The 21,905-nt window shown below is 39.9% G+C and overlaps 1 long non-coding RNA gene across 1 annotated transcript in view; it reads left to right on the top strand.

The window, feature by feature from the left end:
- The window catches only part of LOC106023407 (uncharacterized), a 159,388-nt gene that overhangs the window by 69,173 nt on the left and 68,310 nt on the right, over positions 1-21,905 (top strand). Inside the window, exon 3 of the long non-coding RNA XR_001197832.2 lies at positions 8,596-8,671. This is a non-coding gene — a long non-coding RNA (uncharacterized lncRNA). The remainder of the gene's footprint in view (positions 1-8,595; positions 8,672-21,905) is intronic.

The following is a 21,905-nucleotide window of genomic DNA, read 5'->3' as shown; positions in this document are numbered from 1 at the left end:
ATTTAAGCATGCCCGTGCTATAGGTCAAGGTCCCTGGTATTACTACAAATGTAATTTGTATTGGAGCAGGGTGGCAGGATGCTGAGGTCTCTAAATCCAGTCCTGCAACATGTTTAGATGCACTTTGCCTCCAGCAACAGTAGCCATTCTTTTTAAAAATCCATTTTAAACTTATCTAGTAAATGCTGTTTCTTTATTAGCTGGATTTTGCAGGATGTGGCTGGCAGTCTAGAAACCGTCTTCTTGTTTTTACTAATATTCAGAGTAAATGGAAGATTGTTTTCTCATTTTTTTCCTTTTTTTTCCCCAAAATAGTATTTCCTGTTCTGACAACATCATCAGTTCAAATCACTGCTGATATATTCTCTTTTTCTGTATTGTTTCCAGGGGGAAGTAGGGAATTACAGTAGAGCTTTGCCAAATCATAATGCAGTAACTGAACTTCTCTGAGCTTTTGTGTATTTCCAGCTTGGTCTGAATTTTAGTTACTGTATGATGATGTTTAATTAAACAAGAACTATATATATTGACTTTACTGGGAAATATTTGAGAACTCACATTAATGTTACATTAAATGTTTAAGCAGCAGATTTACAATACAGTCCAAAGGTCTTAAAGTCATCTGGTATTCAGCTTCCAGAGATTTGACATGAATTTGGGGTATTTGGTAGCATTTTCCTGTAATATTGAATGTGAAGAGCCTTTGCGATAACATATTGTTCAGTATCCTTCTTGGTCTTTGAGCTTAATATGGGCGTTACATAAACTGAAATAACATGGAACTTCTGGGCATGGTTTGTGTATAACATTGTGCAAGATGAAGCTGGTTCTTCACTTAAGGTTAATGGCGAAAGAAAAAATAATGTGCCTGAGTAACAGAGTGCATTGGTTTGTCCTTCTGTACATGGTGGGATAAACTTAGTCTGTGCATAATCTGGAAGAATCCTGATACCTGCTTATATGAAGTCCAAACTTAGCCTGTAGTCCTAACTTTACTTTCTATTACTGTACTTTATATTAAAGGGTAGCATGTCCCATCTTAACATGTCAAAATCCCAAGTTCCTTGGTAGCCCTGCAGAGATCAGTTCCAAAGGAAGTGGGCAAAAGACCCCTTTAGAAGCTACTTTATATGGGCAGAGTAGGTGGCTGCTCAAGGCAGCAGAACAGTGATGGACCTCCTGTCTGTCTAATGTATTCCAGGGACTCGGAAGCCCTGATACCACTTCCCTCCTTGTTTTCTCCTGTAAGAGGAATGTCACACCACCTTCATCTTAATCCCTTCTCTCTGCAGCAAAGGAGGGAGAATGGAAGCTTCTCATGTGGACAAGGATTTTCACAGTGCAAACAGAGGGAAGGAGGAAATATGAGGACTTTACAGACTCAGTTTTCTTTTGCTGTTTCAAGAAAGAGGACAATAGAATTTACTTTGTTCTCATTCTTAGGGCAGCAGAAGTAAGCTGAGGCCGTGGTGCTGGGGGTGTACTTTGTACAGGGAAGAGGAAGGTTCCTGCATTAGTTAAGAGAGAAAGAGGCAGGATATTGTGAACTTCATCTCTTGCTGATATTGCTGATTTTATCCTGGAACTATGGAACTGCCATGTTTAATTGCTCAGCACTCGGGGATCTTTAGAAATCAAAATAAGGATTTGTAACTTTGATCTTCTCTGCCATATGTCCCATAAAATGTATGCTCATTGCCATGTAGTTTTTTTTGTTTCACCTCACTCTGTTGCCTTTCAACCAAGATCTGGTACTTTTATAGATGAGGGTCAGACTGAACTTCTTTGGGACAGATCTGGGAATGAGGTGGAGAGGGAATACCCATTAGCCTGTGAATATTACATGTATACACTGTCTCTGAGTGTAACTCATTGTCATCTCCTGTACCAGAAACCAGACATGAAAAATCTTTAATATCTACTGTGCAGGACAGTGGATATTCAGGACTACAGTGAAAGGAGGACCCCATTCCCAAAGAAGCTTTGGGTGGGTTGTATTTAAGGACATTATGTGCGATTACTTTTTAATTATACATATATCATGTATATTTTAATCATTGGAACTAGTATCTGTACTCTTGAGAGAAGCCAGGTGATCTTGAGTTGGGGTTTTTTGGTATGGAGAAGGCTCAGGGAAGACTTTATCACAGTCTTCCTGTACCTCTGGAGAGGGACTTTTTACAAGGGCTGGTAGTGACAGGACAACGGGGAGTGGGTTTAAGCTGCCAGAGGGGAGATTTAGTTTATACTTCAGGAAAAAGTCTTCCCTGTGAGGGTGCTGAGTTGCTGGCACAGGGTGCCCAGAGAAGCTGTGGCTGCCCCATCCCTGGCAGTGTTCAAGGCCAGGTTGGACACAGGGGCTTGGAGCAACCTGGTCTAGTGGAAGGTGTCAATGCCCATGGCAGGGGTTTGGAACCAGATGAGCTTTAAGGTCCCTTCCAGCCATAACCGTTCTATGATCTTCACTGACAACAGTGGCTGGAATTTTTGTTTTGGTTTGCTTTGCAAGGGAGCCAGTTTCACAACTAGACCATATTGGTGCAGAGTAACGTGATGAAGTTGTACAGTGAAAACCACCTGAGCTCAGAGCCAAAACCTGTATCACTTTTCAATAATGTTACACACAGTTTAAGGTATGTTAAATGCCACATTATTCTGGCTTATGCACATCTTCATTATTTGGCTCTTATAATTTTGATTCCTTTCACATCTGGTACATTTCTTATTTCTGAATCATCGTTTTTCGATGCTATCAATATTTACCTTCTTTTTCTCATCCTTAATCAACCGTTTTTATAATAATAATCCTAGCACCTATTACTCTGTATTGGAGCAGATTCTTCTTTCTATTTCTAATACCTTTGATTAATAACACATTGCTTCCTATTTGTCAGACAGTTTTTATCCACCTTATTGTAGTATTACCCAGACCATAATTCTCTAGTCTCTCTATGAGCTTCCTGTGTGGTACTGTGTCAAAGGCCTTGCTATAATCCAAACAAATTATATCCGCCACATTTCCTTTATCCGCCCAGTTTGTCACTGCACTGAAATACCCATCACAATGAAACATTTATTGTTGTAAGTTTCTGTGTTAAACCAGAATAAATGTGAAGGTTCTGCTGTTATTATACGATAGAGCCTGCTTCTTAACAGTTATTATCATTTTATGCACTAAAGGTAATTTGAGCCATGGGAGATGATACCATTCAACAGGAGCGGTGAGGCTGTGAAGATCAAAGCATTATGAACCTTGAAAAGAAGTGGGAGAAGCTTATATGCTACAATAACTTGTAAAGGGCACATAAGCAAAGTCCTCAAGCTGTATTCCAAGGGATGCTCAGAGAATATCGGCTTCAGAGCTGCTTCACAAAAACCCTGTATCTTTAGAGAAAGAATTGTTTGGGCAAGGCCTCGTGAAAGCTGCATGCTGTCACTGTTCCTGTTCCTTGGGAACATAAACAGGATCTAGGGACAGCTTGTACAAGAAAACAGTTGGAATAGGGAATATCATGGTTTTCAGCAGCCAACTTGATTACCATCATCACCCCCGCGTAGGAGGAAAGCTTCAAGAGGTATTTAGAAGGATGCTGGGTCCCACCTGGCTATAGCAGAACTACTGGTTAGACTGCACTTTAGGAGTCCAGGTCAGGTCTTAAGTACAGTTATAAAGAGACTAACTCTTCAGCAGGTTGAGAAGTTCAGCTTCTAATGTGCTTTCACAGCTGGGCTTCTCAAGTGCTTGTTGCTTACCCTGTTAGCAGTAGGAATAAATGAGAGGGGTGGACTGTGCTATTAAGAGATCCAACACATTTAGCAGGCATGAGGGCCCTTGTGGTGAAATTGTATCCAGTACCTGTTGCGAAGTGACCATTAGTGTGGATTATGCATCATGGCTTCATTAAGTTGAGTGCCTCTAACTTTCTGAAAACCAAATTTCAAGGAGTGTTAGTCTTTGCCCAAAAGCAGTATTTTTCATACTTGAACGAAAATAGTTCAAACACTATTGGGGGGTGTAGGAGGTGTGTGAAAAGTAGCCAAAAATACACCTTTTTCTTGATTAAAATGCTTTTCTAGCTGAAACAGCCACAGTTTGAAAATTAAAATTTGTAATGGATACAGTCTTCACTGAGAAAGTGACTCAAAAGATGAATGTCATCAGGAAGACGAAATCTCTGTGGGCACCCAGCTTTGCAGTGAACTAGTAACAGATGGAGATTTACCATTTTCACAAAGAAACCTTTGGTCTCCTGTTGTCTGTTCCTGCAGTGTCAGGAACCCTCGATCCCAGCATGTTGCTGTAGGTTGTCCTCTGCTCCTGTTCTACTAAATCATGAAAAACCAGCTTTCTCCCATCAGCTGCCCTGTGACCCAGTTTTGAGCTACAGTCTTAAGGTTAGGAGAAGGCCAAGTTCAACACTGTTATGCCACACAGATGGCCATGAGTTCAAAGATAGAATTGGAAATGGTCAAAACTCCTGTGGACTTTTCAAAGTGCACAGAGGGCTCCAATGCAGGAAAGCATTCCTTTTGGGAAGATTCTTTAAGCAAAGACATTAGTCTCTCCTCCTCCTCCTCCCTTTGCTTTTTTCTTCTGTCCCCTCAAGACAAGAGAATAGTGACAAAATAAACCTGTATATAGTGAAATAATACCAGCTGAAGTACATTCACCTTAAAAAAGCAATAGTAGTGTAATGCCGTATCTATGTTACTAAGATTTATCTTTTGCATTACTGATAAGCCTAGAGGGAACATCATGCTGGTGTGTCTATACCAGTTCCAGTTTCAAAGTTGGCTTATTTGTTGTTAGATGAGGAACCTGTACAGCATCGACCTCCCTCTCTGATTTCCGTGATGCAATTAATCTGTGCCTCTGCTTATGTTTTGAAACCAAAAATGCCAGGAAGTGATCTGGCCCATATCCTAAGTCATTATTTGGATTCTGGAATGAGGTCTCTTGACTTACTTGAAAAATCTCTTGAAAGTAATGGGCTTTCTTAAATATTATCAATGATTATTTGTTTTCCTCGAGTAAGGACATCAGTATTCTGCTTTCTGTGAATGGTTATCGCTGGCAGTTGCTTCATCATTGATTTGCTCTTCCAGAAGTGAGAGCAATAATAAAGCAATAATATGAGCAAGTACTTTGAAAAAGATCAATTGACCCATGATGTAAATTCTATGTAGAAAATTCAGGAGGTATCAGTGAGTGTTGTGCTGTATTATCTCCCAGCCTTCCCTCTCCTTGTAACTAATCAACTGTCTGTGATCCTCATTAACCTGCTCCAGCTGACTTCAGGTATTCAAGGAAAAGCAAACCCTTATAGATACAAAACTTCTGTATTCCCAGGAGGTTGCAGAAGGGTGATGTCTTCTGAAAGTTTTCCAATAAAAAATGATACTTTTTTTTTCCTTCTCCTTAATTTTTTTGATGGAATGAATGTGATTCTGATGAAAGTGGGGACTAGATCATAAGCATGAGTCAGGCACAGTAGAATGGGGTGCCATACAAGTCATGGAATATTGCTAATGACCTTCAGTTCTTGTGCAGTTGGTAGCTTTGGTTTCAGATTTCAGGCTTTGCATAAACTTTATAGCACATAAGAATAATGAGAAAGCAAAGTGAAATGTATTTACCATCAGACACTTGTTTTTAAAGCCTTTGCTGAGAGCTAACACTTGCTCTCCAGTCAACACTCTACTTAGGTACCTCATTCCTGACCTGCCATACTCCTCATTCCTGCAATTCCAGCTCTTGGGCCTCTCAAGCAGAAGTTCACTGTCTGTTCTCAAGCCACGTCTCTTGCCTTCCACAAGGGGACTAAGGCACTCTTTTCTGACAACAGTCTCATGCCTTACAGTGCTAAGTGCTCACCTGTGCACAGGAATGCGGGCCTCCTGGCCTATTTCTACCTCTCCCTTGTACATACCTGTCTAAATAGTTTCATCTTCATGGGTTTCTCAGTTTGTAAAAAGAAGAAGGTACTGCCCAAGTGATAACAATTGGTATTCTGAGTTTAATGAGGTTTTCTGTAGGTTTTGCTCTGGGTTTAACTCCAGCTTGTACCTAAAATACGTCTTTAAGATGCTCTGGCTGTGTATGTTTTATGTCATGTGTTCTGTTAACTAGAAATCTTTAATTGAAGCTTTTCCACATGGCAGTGAATACACTCTCACAGTGAACTCTTTCCCAGAGTTCATTCCTTTTAATGGGTGGATAGTAGCATGTGTCAGTTCACTTCCATGAGGAAAGGGACAGCTTTATCTGCAGGCACTATGCCCTGGTGTTTAACTTGCAGAGTAACCTACATGTTGCATTTCTTCCTTTTCCAATCAGAAGAATGCACACAAAGCAGGAAGGACTTCAGGCTAAAACTACCAGGAAAATACACTCAAGAGCAGTTGTCAGGATGGTGCCCTGCATGGGAAAGGGGTGCTGTGCCTTTGTGCGTTGAGGGTACAAGTGCTAGGAAATGGAGGACACAAAATTAGCTCTAGGAGAGGGCTAAATGCTTCTACATTCTCTACAGGAAAATGGGGCTTTTGGTCAAAACTCGCTGTGATGAAGGCCATGCACCAATTTATTCCTATTTAGGTCATTGGAATAGGGCTTCAGTGGTGCAGTCTGTATGCTGGCTCTCTATACAGGGATACATTTCACCCTCAGTGAATGCTCTTTGTTTTCTCAGTTGAGGTCAGTTTTTCATTGCATTCATTAAAAGAAATAGCTTTGGATTGCAAATACTGCTGCCCCTTTCCTTCCCTGCCAGCAAGCCAGCATTACAGTCCTGAAGATGCTAGACCAGGGATAAATTTGGGAAGGGAAAGAAGGGGAAGAAATGGAAGTTCAGAGGCTGAAGCTGTTGTTGCTTATCCAGCAGCTGTGCTGTTGCCTATTCTGTGGGGTTTTTTGCCTGGATTTCTGCACTGTTCCTCTGTTTTACTGGATGCTAATCTGGAGAAAGTTACTTGGTAGATAGTCTAAAGGACAAGAAACAAGTTTCCCAAATGGTGCTTCCAAGAAAAAAATCATCCAAGCTTATAAAAGTTATCATATGGCAGCATCATCCCACTGCCTGTGCTCTTGTTCCTTCATTCAGATGTCCAATAAGTGGTTCTGTGTGAGATTCGCTAATTCTTGCTGTGCTCTCCACTTCTGTGCTATCTGCTTTGCATTCGCATGACAGTGTGGGAAAAGTTAGACCAAAAACCAAGGTCCTGAGCTTGTTCCTGTTTGTGATATCCATGTGTGCTTGAAACATGTTGGTGCGACAGTATAGCTATTGCCTGACACAGTGCATTGTGTTTTCAGTATCTGTAGGGACTGATTGGGAAGGCTGCTATAACACTGGAGTCCGGAGAACTGGATTTATACTTGTGGGAGATCAAATAGCAAATTTCACTTAGGAATTGCCCCCAGCCTGTGAGACATTCAAAAATCAATATGAAGTTCACATCCAGGATTTATTTGCAGCTCTGACAGTGTGTTGCTGGTGAAGAGAATAGCTTTGACTTTGAATGGGGTAAATTAAGCAAGTTCTGCCGTCACCTTTTAAAGTAAAATTAAGCAAGTTTTGATTTGTTCCCTTAATGAATCATTGGTACATTGTATGTGTCTGTGTATATTGCTATATGGTTTGTTATTATGAGGCCAAATCCTGACAACTTATTGCAAAATTGTTTTAATTTATTATTAATATTCCTTTGTTTTTCTCATTTCTCCTGGTTTTGGAGCCTTTATAATTAGCTATAATTAAAATCACAGGTTTTAAATTCCATCTAACATTTAAAGTCGTATTTATGGTGCAACCCCTGGAGTTTTATTGTCATTCCAACTGCATTTTGGAAAAAATAAAATAACATGAAATACTTCTTTTTGCATCTATTCAAATGCTTTGTCTACAGCCACCACTTCTAATCATCTGTTTTGCACAGTACAGCGATGTTTATTTTACAAGATAAGAAACCTTTCAGTTTTATAGAGTAAATATTTCGTATCCCTTAACAAAAGGGTGCAGGGAACCTTTTGCCTTGTACACTTTAAACCCAACTTTCCTCTTTTTGAACTTGTTTTTCTGTGCTCCTCCATGTAACAGTCTGAATGTACTACAACGACTATTAAAAATATGTTGTTGGCTGGCATTATGTAAAACCATATTTTCCCTTTTGGTGCGTATGTTCTGGTCCTAGCAATGTCCTTGTTTTGCTGAAATGAACATTTTTCCCCTCACAATCGTTGGTATGCGATGGTGTTTTTCTATCTTCTTTAACTGTGATGCTGCTTTCTTTTTGTTTAATTAGTATAAGGTTGATGGTTAAAATTAAGTGGCAGAAGGCTTCTTTCCAAGTTATTCAGTGATCTTTTGCTGAAGAAATATATTTTGCTACTCTCAATTGCCTTTTTCCCCTTCTTCTTTCATTGCAAACTACTCTGGGAAGAGCTTCTTTTAACAAGAAGGGGGGAGAAGAAAAAAAAGGCTACGCTTGACTGATAATGCATTGCTTTGGATGGTGAAACATTATGAAAGTTTAATTTTTAATTAAATCTGAAATAGCAATTATAACTGAAAGAGATTTTAACCTGTTTCTTTTCAGACTGCCTGAAGTTACATTGTAGATGCTGAAATCACTGCACCTTAAAAACAAAAAGATTAAGCCGCGCTGCATTCCTGTAAGTAAAAAGCTTTTCCGGTACCTTTTGTCCTTATTTTTCCTCTATATGCATCCAGAGTGTTAGCACAGTAGCTGCTCTTGGATAAAGGTCAGAGTCCCCTTGAATGGGATTTAGAAGTTCAAAGGATGTTTTAGTTAAAAATTAAAACTCAGCTTACATCTTGCAGATCTTTAGTTTCAGACCCATAAATAGATCATTCTTTTCTGCTTTGAATTGAATATTACTAGGAATAGTGTGCATCTCTGCATTTGTTGACATACAGCTCCTGTTGCTTTGTCAGTTAGGGTTTCTGCACTTCGGTGCAGAAATAACAGAAAGTAGAAGGTTCCTCATAGCGTAAAATACAGTGTATTCTCTTTTCATGTTTTCATAACAAATTCTTCTCCTTTATACATGAAAAAGCCTAACAACTTTGTGATGACATCACAGGGGATTTCCGCTGCTCTAAGGTGTAGATGAAAGCAGCAATGCTTAATTCATCTGTGCTGTGACACAACAAAACAGTCAGTGTCTTGTGTCTCTCAGCAAGAAAAGAGTCTCTTTGTAAAAGCATAGTTATTCCATAAATGCTGGTTGTACATCGGTCTGATCTACCCTTATTTAGAATCTGTTTATTGAATATATTTGGGACAATAATTAAGATTTGGAACTTCGGTGGCTGAGCAACACGCATGCAAAAGAATTGGAAAATAAAATAGATTTGGATCCTCTAAAGGTAATGGAATAATACATGAATTGTAAGTGGTGGGAAGAAATTGATTTTAGTTGGACACTACAAAGCTATGGAGTATTACAGAGCAAAGTCCATTTGTTTTCTTGCTTAAGATCAAAATGTGCAGTCTGTAATGAAATCCAGAGCCTTCTTCCAAAGTGGTACTTTTGTACTTCAGTGTTCAAATATTTTAACTATTCCATGGGATTATTCCTCCCACCCTGTTATTCTCTCCCTTTATCCCCCCTCCATTAACCTCCTTTTATAAACTCTATGTTTATGATTTTATTTTAACCTAGCTGAAGGGTACAGTACACTGTGGGCAGCTAATGCATGCCCCTTCCAGCGTGGAGTGCCAAGCATGACTCAGACAGGCAGATTGTGCCATTCTGGCTCTACTCCATTGTGTTTTTGCATTACTGGCAAGGGCCGTGCCATTGTGTTGTTTAAATATTGTGTATTAACTGCAGGCTGTGGCCAGTGAATGGTATTTAGCATTTTCTGCTCATCATTCCTGAATATGAGCAGCCTCCCTGGCCACCAGAGGTTAACCTTGCAATTGCAGTGGCGAGCAGAGCTGAAAACACTCATGGATTCGCTTGGTCCAGCAGCAATTTAAAAGGAGGTGTTGGGGGAAAAATGAGGGAACACTTCTGACTCTGTGAGTACAGACTATCAAAGTTGTCTTCCAATTTTGTGTGAACAACCAGGAGAAATTTTGTTGGAAAGTGGAAGTAATTCTCTTTCCAAAGTGCAGCAGCAGAGTCAAAAGTGAATTAAGGCAAGCTCTTTGAATTCTCAGGATCCAGATGGTCAGCAAGTTCTGCATGGATAGCCCTAAGGCAAAATACCAGGTAGCAATATATGTGCCTGATGATGGTTCTGGCTGGAATGGGCTTTTCTTAGTTCAAAGGCTCTAGGCTTTGGAAGAGAAATAGAACACAAGTGTAAAACTCATGTATAGGAAATACTATTTATTTTCTTTGTCAAGGGTGGCAAGCACGTCAAGGCGGAGATGTTGAGCAGCTTGCTCAAGGTCCAAGTAAATCAGTGGTCAAACTGGAAATGGAGTGTGGGATCACGACTCCCATCTGTTCTGTTCTGCCTAGTTCTTTTTTGCATTCCATGAAGTAAAGGCCCCAAGTCTCTAATCTTTGAGTTTCTTGTGTCATTTGCTTTGTAGCCTCAGCATCAGCTTGTCACTGGAACACAGAAGTAAAAGGTGGGAGAACTCTTACGTATGCACATGTATGCTGTAACATAAGGATGTGATTCTTACTGTACCTTGTCTGTGTATCTAGTAACTTGGCACAATGAAAATAGGGTACCTTTCTTACAGAGGAAAGTATACTTTAAGAATTTCCTTTGCTTCCTATATAAGTTTGCTGTAGTCAGATCTTTCTAATAGTAGGATCTTTATTGAAGTGAACTTCCCAGCATGGCTTTCCTGTATTAACCCCAAAACAGCAAGAAGAAAAGGCAAGCTGTGCTTTTGTAGTTTTCTGGGGGATGTTTTCTGAATTGCATTTTTTAATGCAAGGTGGAAAACTTGCTTTAGGGTAGGGATGTCCCTAAAGCAACTGATTACTGTAAGATGGGCCAAATTTTTGGCTAATCTAAAAATATGCTTGACTTGATACATGGCATTAGAAGAAGTTATAGATTCATAACACGTGAATGTCTGGCAGGCAGTTGCGTAAAAACACAGCCTTTTAAATGTAGGGTAGGCATGCTCTTACTGGGAAATGTCTGTGGGCTAGATTCCTGCTATGCTGGGTGCCCTGGCCATATTTTCACTATACTAAAGTTTCGTAGCTTAATAGGCAAGTAGATGCATTGAGGTCCACGGGACTACTCAAATACTTAGCTTTAAGGATGTGGTTAAGTACTTTGCTGTTTGTGACAAACCCCAAATATGATTAAGTCAAGCATGAGGCGTTACCTTCTCTCACTTTCAACATTGACTTGATTTTGGAATGAGACTATGACAGCGTATTGTGTGTGAAAGAAAACGATTCTGTGCATGCAACCTGATGAAAACCTGTAGAAGAGATGCACTGGATGTGCTTTCAAAGCAGTGGTTTTAGTTACATTGCCATCAGCTGAGGCCAGTAAGGAATGTAGGATACATTAGCGTTGTTCAAAAAAGGTTTGTCAAGGTTTCAGCCTTATGCAGCCTTACGATCTGATTATTGAGTAAGAGATCCGGTGCTCTGCTCTTCATAGGTGCTGGCTCATTAGAGTGGCATTGGACAAGCTGTTTCACTTCCTTGTGCCTTGTTCAGCAGATCACTTTCTCAGTCTGGTTCAAACTGATACAGCTCTGTGAACATTACTGAGTTTGTGTTTGCAAAGCTCTTAGGGGAGAAATAGTAACCATTGTTGTTATTATTAATAAGTATATTGTGTAGACAAATCATGTGGGGTGGAGATACAGTCACTCATGGGGGTGATCTTTCACAACTCGCTTATGCCTTTGTTTAATTCCATCACTCAAAGATATCAAGGCCAACTCCAATTTACAGAAGTATTTCTCATGTCAGTCTCCCCACTGTTGAGTATTTTATTGTTCGTGTTCCCTCTGTCTGTTCTACTTTCCTCATGCTGAATTAACCTTACGTACCAAACTTTATTCCCCTTTTTCTGTATTATTCAGCAGAACCATTTGTGTAGCCTCCAAATTGTAGACAGTGAATTCATTTTGTCTAGTGATTGTTTGCTGATGATGTATGAAACAGACAGAAGACAGTTTGAATTTTCATATGTTCAATTGAGCTTGCAGGCATAAGGAAAGGAACAGGCAGAACCCGAGTCAATGTGACATGGTAAGCTGGCATCCCAGAGTGCACACTGCATGTGTAGCGTCAGGATGTCAGGGTTGAGAAGGGCTTCGCCCATCACAGTAGTGCTTTTACATGAAGGAGGAGTTTTGCAGCAACAAACAAGCTACCCTAACCCCATGTTCTTTACAGTGCAAGGATCCTTGCAATTCCTGATGGATACAGAATCTGTCCCTCCCTCCTGTAACTTGCTGTTTTAAGTAGAATTTGTGTCTAAGATGGGCTTTGAGCCTTGCAAATTCCCAGTTTCTATTCCTCTGACAAAATGTAAACCCTCAATAGTTTAGTCTGTCCTGGGGTTTGGGTTTTTATTTTCATGTAGAGCATAGTGGCTTATAGAAGTTATACTGGAGAAGACGTGCAGATGTGAAATGAGTATGGAAGTGTGTTTCCTTTGAACAAAGATCAATGTCTTGGGGCTGACTGTCACTGAGGAATTGTGACAGCACTTACAAAGAGAATTAATTTTGCCTTTTCCCCTTCCTATACCAAGGCATTAATCCAGAAACTCAGGGGGATAAATTCTGCCCTGATTTCTACCTGTGAAACCCCAGTGGAAACGTGGAGAGGTCAGAACTGTTTGTCAAGGCAGAAACTGTCCTGGTGGTAAAACTGTTGAGAAAGCAGAAACTGGTTGATTGTTACCTGGCCCCAGGGCAAGAGGATAGGTAGGAGCCCTATGCGGCATTGTATGATTCTGGAAGTGTTGCTTTTGTTGTATGTTAAGGAAAATATGAAAAAGAAATATTCCAGTGAGTGGAAAGTTATAATCAGGAGCACAGTGATTAATTGTTCTTCATATCCACTGGGAGAAAGACCTAAAGAAATCAGTTCAATGAGCAGTAAAAATTACCAAGTTACATATTAAAACCATGTTCTGACTGTATCGGTTGTATAGCATTGGGATGCACAACCTGTAGGTATTGTGGGCGCAGGGGAGGCTTCTTTTCTAAGGAATGGCTTGGAAAACCATCTCTCGGGGTGTGCTAGAACTTGCTGTAAGGCAGACGACCAGCCCGGATGGGTTCTATTGCTCCCTGGCGTTTCTCTGATTCAGCGTACCGTTTGGGAATGTTGGTATGTGGCTGATACATTCCTGATTAATAAAGCTTAATGTTCCCGAAAGTTCCCCAGGGTTCTCATTTTTCCATCCTCTCATAACTGAAACCATACTGTCTCTTCAAAGATTTCATTGGGCTGCCAGCGTTTTGCTTTGACCCTTCTTTTTTTAGAGGAGGACAGGGGAGGGAGTCATATAGACACCGAAGGACAGATTTTCAGCTGTGGTGAGTCTGTATGGTTTCTCTCCGGTCAGGGTACAAATGTTGATCTGTTTCAGCCTGGTTTATTAAATCTGGATGAATGGAGACACTCCAGATATTGCCTTGATGTAAAGGCCTCTGACACAGATCATGGAGACAGCTGAAAGTTGCAAATTGGACTGATGATTAGAGGAAATACGTAATGAAGCTGGAGTAAAGCTTGCTACAAAAAGGTAAATGTCTCAGGGCATTGGGAGCTTTGTAATTGTCTCTGTTTTCTGATGGTTGTCTCTGCTTTCTGTATTTTCCTGTAAACATCCTGGAGAGATGTTTTCACTTAATGAAACTGCAAATCTCAAAGTGCACTTGGCCAGCCTGAACATTTTGATAGTTCTCAGGTTGGTTTTAATCAGTCCCATTCACAACTTAGCACAAAAAAGGAGTTGGTTGGTACTAAGCCCCTCGTGCTTTTTTGTTTTCTTGCAAATGTTTAAGGTTTGGGGTTTCTTTTTAGGAGGTGTTGTATGGGGCTTTATTCATTGTTGTAGGTTTGTATGTTAAGGGCATCAGTTCCAGTGTACAAACGCGTAGAGTCCTGATCTTTTTCGTGGGTGGCAGCTCTTGTTTTTGCAGAACAGTGGCCACAACAGATAGGAAAATGGCTCTCCAGTGTGTGGTTGCTTTAGTACATAAAGAAGTATGGGCTGTGATTCACTTGTATTAAAAAGGCATGGGAGTATTAGCATTGATTGCCATGCAGCACTACTTTTGTAAGTTATAAAACACGTGGGCATTTCAGCACCTGAAGATATTATGGTGAAAGCAGAAAAATCTTTCAATCTGTTTATCAAAGTATTTGCTGTCTATTTCAAAATAAAACAAAGCCTTAATATTATTGAGCAAGGAAAGTTACCTTAAACCAGAGATGTCATCAGATGAGCTACAAAAGGAAGAAAGGCAACACAGACCCAACCTTTTCCAAGCTTTGATGCTCTTTATTTTATCCTATCTGAAATGAAATTCTTCAGCTAAACCAGTGTATAATGGGAGGGACTCCACAGAAAGGCATTGTGGTTATTCTATATTTACATCAGTGTCCCTGAGGACACTCTCACTGAATCATTTCAAATTCCAGAGTCTGGTGCAGGGCGGTCTGATGAATGTAAGTTACCCAAGCTTTCTGGTGTGTTTTCTTCATTAGCATGAGTGGTCTAGCTCTGAATTTTACTATAGAGGATCTGGTTCTTATTGCCCTCTTCCCTATCATTGCCCCTGCATCTAGATAATAGATTAGAAGAGATTTTAATCTCAGTTTTGTCCAAATTGGTCTGTTGTTTTCAACAGTTTCCACTGGCACGAGAGAGATCAGAATATTTGCTTTATTTTATTAATAAATCATCTACAGAGCTGCACTGCTGACACATCTGTGACTGGTGCCAGTGCACGATCTGCAGGGCCTTCCGAAGTCTGACAAGAATGCTGTCCTTCAGCTATGTTTTTTAACAGGCCTGTATTTCCTCATGACAAAAGAATTCCTCTGTCATCTTTTGTTCTGTGTATGTGTCCTCATCCTATAGTGTTTTGGTTTAAAAGGACCTAGTTCTTGCTCCTTGATTCCTTCTCTTATACCTCTCTCCTTTAGGAGCTGGCAGCGAAATAGCTGAATTGGAGATAGCGAGCACTTGGCAGATTGGTCTGTGACGTTAAAGGCCATTGGAAAAGTGTTTGGCTTTGCAAGATGTTTTGGTGTTAGTAATAACTGAAGGCACCTCTGACTCAGAACCTTCATTAAGAAGTATTTTGAGCCCATTGCTTTCCCTTCCAGATTCTATTTTCTTTCTTTCCTTTTCTCTTTTTAAAGTTGTCTTCACAATGTTTCAATAGAAGTTTCATTCTAGTTCATTTGAAGTTTTGAATAATGAAAATCTTTCATGAAATAGAAGAGTGTCATCTCATCTCTTTCAAGACTGGCAATAAGTAATTGAGAATCCTGTGACTCTTAGCAGCGGAGCCATTTCAAGGGATTAGGTATATATTTCCCAGCAGTAATGGTGGCAGTTGTGTGCAAGATCACTGCATGTCCTCTCTGAAGATGACATGTTGGTTTAGGTCATGACCCTGCAGTCCCAGTTCCTTTAGGTAGGGTATAGTGGCATGGTTCCTATGTATATATTTGCACAATCAGACCACCAATGGGGAAATCTGTTGAGCATTAGAGTTTGAGCCAGACTTGGCTAAATTCTTTTCCCAGTTTCTTTTCCCATTCAGTAGGGTTTCAGTTGAGGGAGGGTAGTCTGTTCTGTTCTGTCTCCTGCCCTGTTTTGATACACAACTCACCTTATTTCTGAGTCTCTGTCACTTCTTCAGGACAAGTGACACTGGATTCCTGAAGCAAACAACTATAAAATGATCACCCTTAGGGGCAAACTTAGTGTGTAAATGACAGCTTTTGTCTGGATGCAGTTAACAACTGGAGGGAAATTCCATCAGAGGCATCACACAAGCCTGAGGAATGCAGAGAGAGGATGCTGAGGGACCCAGAAATCAGGTGACCAAGAGGATATAGAGCTGTGTTAGTGTATAAACTGATGAGGGCTACATCTGCCCTCATTCTGATTAGGCTTGACATTCAAGAAGATGTTTGCCATGATAAACTCCAGTTTGCTTTACCAGTCTTTGTTATGCTGTGGTGTTCTCTGTATGTGGTGTGTATGTGCTGAGACACATGGCTCTAGAACTGCACTGAAGAAAACATTCAGATATTAGTACAATGTTAAATATCTAGTAATCAGTGTCCTTTAGGATATTGGTCATGGTTTCCTGCTCTGTCCAGGGAGCTGTCCTTTAGCAAGAGTACAGGAGATGATAATCAGAAGTAGAGGCAGTGAGAGGGGCAACTCTAGAGGCTAAAGCCTCTGTGATACTTCCATGGACAGGATTTTTTACTAGTAAGAAACCCAGAAAGGATCTTTTCCTTAATGTAATCATTAGTGTCCCAGAGCATTCCAAATGTGCCAGGTAAATTTTCCTTTTTATGAAATTATCAGCTGTTAAAATACATTTCCTATCCCCCTATAGGATTTGACTTGCAGCAGCACAAGATAGACATAGATTTCCCATGCCTTCTGATGGCAGAAAACATGTCGGATGTCCCTGTATTGTCACACTGTCAGGGGCACAGTTTATATGTGATTATCTTTATTATGTTTTAATTACATTTAAAAGCATTTAATTTCTGAAAATCTCTTCCACTGTCTCTGTCATAATGTTTAGAGTATATCTATACCATATCGTAGTTATTCTTTAAGCTGCCTTACACCCTTTTAAAAAACCCTTATAAAAAGAAATACACTGTATAGCAAAATAAATGTTCCTTATTTAATGATTTTCAACTGATTTTTAAAGCTGCATTGTGATTAATCATGGTTGCGCTGGTTGAACTTCTGAAAGGGTAATAGACTTCTCCTCCTGCTTTTTCTGAGTTGAGACAGTAGGAAAACTGAATATCTGTGTTGTGAAGCACTGAGTCTCACTTTTGCTGGTGCCAGTACTTCATCCCACTGTCTGAATGGGCATAGGACTTTGCCTGTAAGTCCTCTCTGCTGCTTCCTAGAGCTGGCAACTTAGGGCTGTTGAGCTCAGTGAAATTAAGGGCTGCAGGTGTGACAAAGCAAGTTTTCTTTGTAGGTTATACAAGCATGATACTATGTGGAGTCCCTGCCGGAACTCTACACACCATTTTCTGTATTAAGTGATGCCATTTTCTGGTCATTTCTTTTAGAAGAGACATACATAGAGTATGAAATCCTGGCCCAAATAAAGTCAGTGAGATTCTTCCACATTCCTTTCAGTGAAGCCAGGCAGTTTGGCAAATAATGTGCTTGAGCTGCCCCTTTACATAGGGTAGGTTATGGTATGCCTGGTGCATTTACATATTTCTGTTCCCACCTCTGTAGCAGTGTTGTTAATGTCAGCCTCGAGATACAGGAGGAACTGCAGGACTTCCCTTAGTTGATACAGGGGGAAAGGATTTACACTGGGAAAATAAATATGTTGTGCTTTCTTGAGAGAGTTGTTTTTTTTAAAACAACTAAATTTATACTGTTTTAATATTAAAGTGACATGAAAGTTATCATATGCACGGTTTTCCCAGCAGTGGTTGAATGAAATGTTTGGTTCTGATCTCCTATTTTTACGTCGGTTTGAGTTCTTTTGTGAAAGTTTATATGACTATTGGTTATAAATCATTCCCCTCTCCATTTTATCTAGCCCAGTTTTAATACTGGCTCACGAAACAATTTGTTCTTCTGTGGAGCTGCTGAGGAGCTGTCAAATTTAGTAGGTGGTTCAGACAAATCGATCCTCTGTTGGACTGGGCTTGGGTTCTTGTTTGCACTGAAACCAGGTGTAAAATTCCCCATCTCTGTGTCTCATTTTGGCTTTTCTACTCCTCTGCAGCACTGATGCATAAATGAAAGGTCCTGCACTGACAGCTTTCAGAACTGAGACTTTATTTGGGCTGTATTTGTTTGTCCTGGGTGCAGCATTGTTTAAATGTAGAAAAATAAAAAGATAATGGAACTTACTCTGCACACTGGAATTCTCAGTCTTCTCACTCAAAGCTAGGTCAAATATTCTGTGTATTTGCAAGTCTCGCACTAATTCATTTGACTAAATGGGCAATAATGAAAGAATATTAAAGATGGGTGGTACTGATGCCCTTTAAAGCAGGGCTTCCATTTACTTGAATGTGATTTGCACCGGTATCAGTGCTTGGAATGTCAGGCTTTGTGTCTTTCAACATTTTGCTGGTATAACAGTATAGTTAAAATTCTTCCCTAGTCCATTCCTAATGACTGCATCATTAGGATGTTTAGGTTTTAGTAAGATATTGATGGTGTGATAAGAAAAGGTAAGAGGCTAAACAAAATATCCTAATGCAAATCTTGCCTAACACAAATTACAGGCAGAGGTGGCGCATATAATGGCATCCTCCATGCTGCTTTGTTTCCTGTGGCTGCTCAGTTTACTAGTCCCAACTAAAATGTACTCTCTTTTGCCCAGTAGATCTAGACCAGTAGAGAGGAAAACAAATTGTTTCCCCTCACCTCCCTGCTCTCCTCACTGCATAGCTACAATCCCAGTTGTCTTGTCAAAGAGAAGATTTTATGGGAAAAAGCTAACATATCAGCACAATAACTTCAGAGCAAAGCTCATGCCTCAGGACCTGGTGTAGCACAGAAAGTCTTATTTTACCTCTAGGCCCTGTACAAACAGAAATGCCTAGAACAGTGAGCCAGCAAAATGTGAAATTAAACAGGGGCAAATGTACATTTATTTTATGTATAGTCACACAAATCAGACACATCAATTTTCTTTGGAAATGACTGTTTCAATAAAAGCAAAATTATAGCAATTAAAAACATAAGGAGGAAAAATAATAGTATTGATTTTGTTTTGTGTGGTTTTGTTATTTTTTTGGCTTAATTTCACTGTACATAAGTACCAATGCATGTCTTGCTGCACGTCAATCTGTTTGTTAAACTCCAGAAGGGACTTAGGTTTAGGAAGGGTGAAGGTGAAGCGCTAAGCTAATGCTTAGCGACTTTTTTCATTGCACAAAACACTGCTAGTTTTTCTACAGTGAAATAATGCAAATGTAGAAATAGAAAAGAATGGAAGAGCTTACTTGAAAATTCTAATACACTGAACTTTCAAAACAAATTTATTTTTGGCTTTTTAATTATGTGGGAAGGTTCAGTATCACTTCTTTATGAATTCTGACTTTGAAAGCAAATGAGAAGTCAAATTTCTGCCTTTACTTGTAGCTTAGAAATGCCACAAAGAGCCTGGTAGCTCACTAGCAAAAGTAATGGATTGCCTTAACTTTGAACTGTGAGGCACAAGAAAAAAGATCTGGGATCTGTTGCTTTTTGAAATTCTACAGGGATGAACTGTGTGCTCTTTGCAGTGCTGCAAGCTGCTTTTCTCTCTCTAACTTTCTCTCTGTTCTTCCACCATCATTCATGTGTCTAGGTACATCTAATCCTTTGTTTTCTCTTGGGTCTTGAATAGATGAATTAAGGTGACAACCTCCCTTTTTGCTGACAAAGGCCACTGTAATAGATGAGTATATGCTATGGCTGCCAGGAGGAATGACTGTTTTGTGGACAGATATTGTTGTAGACAGAAGTATTGATTGGGTTTCATTGTAATAAGCATTGCCAGATGTTATCTCAGTGTGTACTGTTTGCATTAGTAAATAAATAAATCCTCCAGAGCACAATTATTCCCTATAAAGCTTTTTTCATAAGTTTACTATTGTCTCCTTTTATAAGCCTAAAGTGAACTTCCTCTGCTTTCTGTACAGCTTGAGTAACTAACTGGGACAGTGAAACTAATTGTAAGATTCAAATCCTGCTCTAGGTTCAGATACCATATCAAGACCAAATCTGGTATGTGTATGTGATGGCATCTTCCCTTTGGGTATTCTTTCTTTGTATGAGACTTTCTCCTGTAGGAAGTATCTGAACAGGGTGGTTTTTTTTCACTGTCCATACTGGTGATTACCTTGTCATGGCAACATAGCAGTAAACGTGTCCTCTGACTCTTGGTAAAGGCTTGTGTGTCACTTGGTGCACAAAATGATGATCACATTCCAGCATGTGTGTAGTCACTAAAGATGATGATTAAATGCCTGTGTTTGCAAGCCCAACATGTCAGTTATCAAGTAAATTAAACCAGTTCTGCATAAAGATCTGAGCTCCCATGGAGACTGACAATAAAAGTCCAGATTCACTGATGAAACCCCAAAAATCACATCACATTGATGTGAAAAGCACACCAGTGCACACACAGCACATCATCACAGTGCTTAGCATGTCGGTGTGGGCCTATGTGTAGCTCCTGCATCTTGGTTTGGCTAGTGCTTCCTCTTTCCTTGAAACGGGCAAGGCGGATTGAAGCATGCTGAAGTTGAGTTCTCTTCAATCCCTGGTGGTACCAGCCCTTCCAGAAACACTAAGTAAGTTCACAGGTGGTTTTTTGAAGTGCAGTCAGTGTCCATAAAAATTCATGTTAAATGAGAGCTGAAATGGTCTACTGGGCATTCTGAAAATGATTTATTTCTGCTTTCAGTGAAGCCATACCTGTTTCGCTGTAGTAGTGGTTCCATGCTCTGCTGGACTAAACCAGCAGAGACATGTTTTTGAGTCATGTGTGCTGAACACTGGCTTCCACAAGATTGGTTCCTTTGGCAAGCTGGCTTATTCCAGACTCTCCCTAAAATGTACTTAAAACAATTTCCAAGGTTTAGAAAGATGCAATGTTTATTTGAGGTCTCTGACGGTGGTATCAGCATTATTAACCTTACAACTCCTAAATTAAATCATCGTTCTCTGTGTCAGATCCTAAGTTTAAATTCATATTAAAGATGCATTTTTTTCCCCCAAATTCATAGTAGTTTTACTAGCTATGTTTGTCCATTACTTCCAATTTATCAGCTGAATTTAACTGTACTTTTTCTGTCTACTTATTTTGTATGCATTTTACTGGAACTTGCTGTGGTAGAAGCATTTGCACATATGTGTTTACTTGTAAAGGCTGCCCTCTCTTAAGAACTTTCATTTTGGACAGAGACCATCAAACCCATGTGTTCATTTTTCATTTGTTTGTGTCTTCCCTTTTCTTCTTCTTGGCAAATAGGGAAAACAAGAAGAAATTCATGATGAACAAAGGAAGGGGTAAATGTCTGACCTTCTCACCAGCTTTTTCTTGTTGTACACATGAATTCTTCCAGTGGCATGTCTGGAAACTTTGAGGAGAACTACTTGCTTCCTGATTTTGATCCCTGTGTAAAAGTAGGAATACTTGGCCATTTAAAATGCAGCTCTATTCCTCATCTGTTTGAATAGTCAAGTGCACGTCCAGGCAACAGACACTGAAGGAACAATTTCAGGTTGCATGCAAACGTGGCTCTTCAGCTGTGCATTTTTTCCTGTTTCTAAGGAATAAAGATCACAAGTGTGAAATGAAACATAACAGAGAGGCACCAGAGTGCAGATCCGAAGGTGGAATTTGCATTGGCTGCACTTCAGCACAGATGGTGGAAAAACTTAAATCTACTCTTGGGTCCTGAGACCTTTACCTCCCCTCAGGTTAGCAAATGTGTCTAAGGGAGGAAGGTGGAATAGGTAATTCCCAAGTGATTTTAATGATTCATGCTTCCTAAAAGAAGCAGCCATGGGAAATACGCCTCAGTATGGTTGTTTTGTTGTATGCCATAGGATGGTTGTTTAGTGAAATAGCTTTGTTAATCAGTCGTGTCCCAAATAGAAAGTGCAGCTCAGCCCTGCTCAGGTTTGGTCTTCTGCAAAGTTAAATGAGTCATTTGTTCCTCTTACTTAGGCAGCAGAAAT

The sequence above is a fragment of the Melopsittacus undulatus genome, chromosome 2, assembly GCF_012275295.1.
Source record: "Melopsittacus undulatus isolate bMelUnd1 chromosome 2, bMelUnd1.mat.Z, whole genome shotgun sequence".
NCBI classification, from domain to species: domain Eukaryota; kingdom Metazoa; phylum Chordata; class Aves; order Psittaciformes; family Psittaculidae; genus Melopsittacus; species Melopsittacus undulatus.
This window is presented reverse-complemented; position numbering and strand designations above follow the sequence as displayed.